Consider the following 6,031-nt stretch of genomic DNA (forward strand, 5'->3'; position numbering starts at 1 on the left):
ACACACACACACACACACACACCAGCATCAAATCCCTCAAACTGTAATTGTAATCTAGCCTCTACCACACAACAGGCAACCACAGTATCCTTCTACCACAGTATCCTTAGGCCTAAACACCTGACGGACATTTCATTCAACTGAATTCTGAATTTGTAATGCAGGAACATTAATGTAATCTCCATTTTCACATTGAAAGTAAAGGGTGCTGTTGGCTGCCCCATCCCCATTGAACCCATTGATAGGCTCTAATTGGGTATTAGTAGATACATAATGGGGTTTGCACGCCGTGACGTGCCTCTGGCGCACTGTGGCGGAAACCGCCAGGTCAGCATGCATGGTATATGAGAGATTATGCAGAGACAGTGGGAGGGAGGCTCATGACACAGTTCTAAAAATGTTGACATGGACCAGTAGTGGCTCAATAAAACCAAAGTGGACTAAAAGATTCTCTCCCTCTCTCTTTCTCTCTCCACCAGTGGCATGTCCAGAATATTTTGAATGGGGTTTGCCAAGATGGGGCACAGACCCAGTTAAGTGGGGCCATAACATTTTGAACCTTAATTGATGCAAGGATATTTGTGGATATTTTCAATATAATTATGATGGTTCAACGCATTAAATACTTCAGTTTAGGCACATTTCCTTGTTCAAATAAATCATAAATCAATTCCAAATGTTTTGTTACAGTGTTTGCAGTAAAATATAAGGGTATTACCATACAAATAATTAAACAGCAGCAGTAGCTTTAGCTAGCTTTCCCAATTCAACACCTGTGATTACTGTATGCCTCGCTGTATGTCTCTCTCAAATGTCAATATGCCTTGTATACTGTTGTTCAGGTTAGTTATCATTGTTTTAGTTCACAATGGAGCCCCTAGTTCCACTCTTCATGCCCCTGATAACTCCTTTGTCCCACCTCCCACACATGCGGTGACCTCACCCATTACTACCAGCATGTCCAGAGATACAACCTCCCTCATCATCACCCAGTGCCTGGGCTTACCTCCGCTGTACCCGCACCCCACCATACCCCTGTCTGCGCATTATGCCCTGAATATATTCTACCATGCCCAGAAACCTGCTCCTCTTATTCTCTGTCCCCAACGCTCTAGGCGACCAGTTTTGATAGCCTTTAGCCGCACCCTCATACTACTCCTTCTCTGTTCCGCGGGTGATGTGGAGGTAAACCCAGGCCCTGCATGTCCCCAGGCACCCTCATTTGTTGACTTCTGTGATCGAAAAAGCCTTGGTTTCATGCATGTCAACATCAGAAGCCTCCTCCCTAAGTTTGTTTTACTCACTGCTTTAGCACACTCTGCTAACCCTGATGTCCTTGCTGTGTCTGAATCCTGGCTCAGGAAGGCCACCAAAAATTCAGAGATTTCCATACCCAACTATAACATCTTCCGTCAAGATAGAACTGCCAAAGGGGGCGGAGTTGCAGTTTACTGCAGAGATAGCCTGCAAAGTAATGTCATACTTTCCAGGTCCATACCCAAACAGTTCGAACTACTAATTTTGAATATTACTCTCTCCAGAAATAAGTCTCTCACGGTTGCCGCCTGCTACCGACCCCCCTCAGCTCCCAGCTGTGCCCTGGACACCATTTGTGAATTGATCGCCCCCCATCTAGCTTCAGAGTTTGTTCTGTTAGGTGACCTAAACTGGGATATGCTTAACACCTCGCCAGTCCTACAATCTAAGCTAGATGCCCTCAATCTCAAGGAACCCACCAGGTACAACCCTAACTCTGTAAACAAGGGCACCCTCATAGACGTCATCCTGACCAACTGGCCCTCCAAATACACCTCCGCTGTCTTCAACCAGGATCTCAGCGATCACTGCCTCATTGCCTGTATCCGCTACGGAGCCGCAGTCAAACGACCACCCCTCATCACTGTCAAACGCTCCCTAAAACACTTCTGTGAGCAGGCCTTTCTAATCGACCTGGCCCGGGTATCCTGGAAGGACATTGACCTCATCCCGTCAGTTGAGGATGCCTGGTCATTCTTTAAAAGTAACTTCCTCACCATTTTAGATAAGCATGCTCCGTTCAAAAAATGCAGAACTAAGAACAGATACAGCCCTTGGTTCACCCCAGACCTGACTGCCCTCGACCAGCACAAAAACATCCTGTGGCGGACTGCAATAGCATCGAATAGTCCCAGTGATATGCAACTGTTCAGGGAAGTCCGGAACCAATACACGCAGTCAGTCAGGAAAGCTAAGGCCAGCTTCTTCAGGCAGAAGTTTGCATCCTGTAGCTCCAACTCCAAAAAGTTCTGGGACACCGTGAAGTCCATGGAGAACAAGAGCACCTCCTCCCAGCTGCCCACTGCACTGAGGCTAGGTAACACGGTCACCACTGATAAATCCATGATTATCGAAAACTTCAATAAGCATTTCTCAACGGCTGGCCATGCCTTCCGCCTGGCTACTTCAACCTCGGCCAACAGCTCCGCCCCCCCCCGCAGCTCCTCGCCCAAGCCTCTCCAGGTTCTCCTTTAACCAAATCCAGATAGCAGATGTTCTGAAAGAGCTGCAAAACCTGGACCCGTACAAATCAGCTGGGCTTGACAATCTGGACCCTCTATTTCTGAAACTATCTGCCACCATTGTCGCAACCCCTATTACCAGCCTGTTCAACCTCTCTTTCATATCGTCTGAGATCCCCAAGGATTGGAAAGCTGCCGCAGTCATCCCCCTCTTCAAAGGGGGAGACACCCTGGACCCAAACTGTCACAGACCTATATCCATCCTGCCCTGCCTATCTAAGGTCTTCGAAAGCCAAGTCAACAAACAGGTCACTGACCATCTCGAATCCCACCGCACCTTCTCCGCTGTGCAATCTGGTTTCCGAGCCGGTCATGGGTGCACCTCAGCCACACTCAAGGTACTCAATGATATCATAACCGCCATCGATAAAAGACAGTACTGTGCAGCCGTCTTCATCGACCTTGCCAAGGCTTTCGACTCTGTCAATCACCATATTCTTATCGGCAGACTCAGGAGCCTCGGTTTTTCGGATGACTGCCTTGCCTGGTTCACCAATTACTTTGCAGACAGAGTTCAGTGCGTCAAATCGGAGGGCATGCTGTCTGGTCCTCTGGCAGTCTCTATGGGGGTGCCACAGGGTTCAATTCTCGGGCCGACTCTTTTCTCTGTGTATATCAATGATGTTGCTCTTGCTGCGGGCGATTCCCTTATCCACCTCTACGCAGACGACACCATTCTATATACCTTCGGCCCGTCTTTGGACACTGTGCTATCTAACCTCCAAACAAGCTTCAATGCCATACAACACTCCTTCCGTGGCCTCCAACTGCTCTTAAACGCTAGTAAAACCAAATGCATGCTTTTCAACCGGTCGCTGCCTGCACCCGCATGCCCGACTAGCATCACCACCCTGGATGGTTCCGACCTAGAATATGTGGACGTCTATAAGTACCTAGGCGTCTGGCTAGACTGCAAACTCTCCTTCCAGACTCATATCAAACATCTCCAATCGAAAATCAAATCAAGAGTCGGCTTTCTATTCCGCAACAAAGCCTCCTTCACTCACGCCGCCAAGCTTACCCTAGTAAAACTGACTATCCTACCGATCCTCGACTTCGGCGATGTCATCTACAAAATGGCTTCCAACACTCTACTCAGCAAACTGGATGCAGTCTATCACAGTGCCATCCGTTTCGTCACTAAAGCACCTTATACCACCCACCACTACGACTTGTATGCTCTAGTCGGCTGGCCCTCGCTACATATTCGTTGCCAGACCCACTGGCTCCAGGTCATCTACAAGTCCATGCTAGGTAAAGCTCCGCCTTATCTCAGCTCACTGGTCACGATGGCAACACCCATCCGTAGCACGCGCTCCAGCAGGTGTATCTCACTGATCATCCCTAAAGCCAACACCTCATTTGGCCGCCTTTCGTTCCAGTACTCTGCTGCCTGTGACTGGAACGAATTGCAAAAATCACTGAAGTTGGAGACTTTTATCTCCCTCACCAACTTCAAACAACAGCTATCTGAGCAGCTAACCGATCGCTGCAGCTGTACATAGTCTATTGGTAAATAGCCCACCCTTTTTCACCTACCTCATCCCCATACTGTTTTTATTTATTTACTTTTCTGCTCTTTTGCACACCAATATCTCTACCTGTACATGACCATCTGATCATTCATCACTCCAGTGTTAATCTGCAAAATTGTAATTATTTGCCTACCTCCTCATGCCTTTTGCACACATTGTATATAGACTCCCCCTTTGGTTTCTACTGTGTTATTGACTTGTTAATTGTTTACTCCATGTGTAACTCTTTGTTGTCTGCTCACACTGCTATGCTATATCTTGGCCAGGTCGCAGTTGCAAATGAGAACTTGTTCTCAAATAGCCTACCTGGTTAAATAAAGGTGAAATAAAAAAAATAAAAAAGTACAATAACATGTGAGGCTATATACAGGGGTACCGGTACAGAGTCAATGTGTTGGGGTACCGGTACAGAGTCAATGTGTTGGGGTACCGGTACAGAGTCAATGTGTTGGGGTACCGGTACAGAGTCAATGTGTTGGGGTACCGGTACAGAGTCAATGTGTTGGGGTACCGGTACAGAGTCAATGTGTTGGGGTACCGGTACAGAGTCAATGTGTTGGGGTACCGGTACAGAGTCAATGTGTTGGGGTACCGGTACAGAGTCAATGTGTTGGGGTACCGGTACAGAGTCAATGTGTTGGGGTACCGGTACAGAGTCAATGTGTTGGGGTACCGGTACAGAGTCAATGTGTTGGGGTACCGGTACAGAGTCAATGTGCTGGGGTACCGGTACAGAGTCAATGTGCTGGGGTACCGGTACAGAGTCAATGTGCTGGGGTACCGGTACAGAGTCAATGTGCTGGGGTACCGGTACAGAGTCAATGTGCTGGGGTACCGGTACAGAGTCAATGTGTTGGGGTACCGGTACAGAGTCAATGTGTTGGGGTACCGGTACAGAGTCAATGTGTTGGGGTACCGGTACAGAGTCAATGTGTTGGGGTACCGGTACAGAGTCAATGTGTTGGGTACCGGTACAGAGTCAATGTGTTGGGGTACCGGTACAGAGTCAATGTGTTGGGGTACCGGTACAGAGTCAATGTGTTGGGGTACCGGTACAGAGTCAATGTGTTGGGGTACCGGTACAGAGTCAATGTGTTGGGGTACCGGTACAGAGTCAATGTGTTGGGGTACCGGTACAGAGTCAATGTGTTGGGGTACCGGTACAGAGTCAATGTGTTGGGGTACCGGTACAGAGTCAATGTGTTGGGGTACCGGTACAGAGTCAATGTGCTGGGGTACCGGTACAGAGTCAATGTGTTGGGGTACCGGTACAGAGTCAATGTGTTGGGGTACCGGTACAGAGTCAATGTGTTGGGGTACCGGTACAGAGTCAATGTGTTGGGGTACCGGTACAGAGTCAATGTGTTGGGGTACCGGTACAGAGTCAATGTGTTGGGGTACCGGTACAGAGTCAATGTGTTGGGGTACCGGTACAGAGTCAATGTGTTGGGGTACCGGTACAGAGTCAATGTGTTGGGGTACCGGTACAGAGTCAATGTGTTGGGGTACCGGTACAGAGTCAATTGAGGTAATATGTACATGTAGTCAAACAAATCACTTAAAAAAGCAGGTTAAGTAGGTCACCTGCTCACATTAGTCTACTCCAAAATAAGTCCAGCATCCGACCAGTGCACTGTGCACACGCCATTTGAATGGTAAGGGACATCTATTACAAACACCACAAGTGTAATGAAATTCAGCCAACAAAGTGGCACATATTCATGGATGCCAAGGGAAGCCAGGATTCCCCCAAAAATATGAACAATTAAAAAAAGGGAAAAAAATATTTTTTATCATTCTTATCTATCCGTGTTTCATAATTTTCCACCAGTTCACAAGAAGCTGAATCTATTTCACCACAGAAAGCATCGGACCGAGACAAACAGCTCTCCTCTTGTCACGACTTCTGCTGAAGTCGGTCCCTCTCCTTGTTTGGGT

This window comes from Oncorhynchus kisutch, linkage group LG10, assembly GCF_002021735.2.
Source record: "Oncorhynchus kisutch isolate 150728-3 linkage group LG10, Okis_V2, whole genome shotgun sequence".
NCBI classification, from domain to species: domain Eukaryota; kingdom Metazoa; phylum Chordata; class Actinopteri; order Salmoniformes; family Salmonidae; genus Oncorhynchus; species Oncorhynchus kisutch.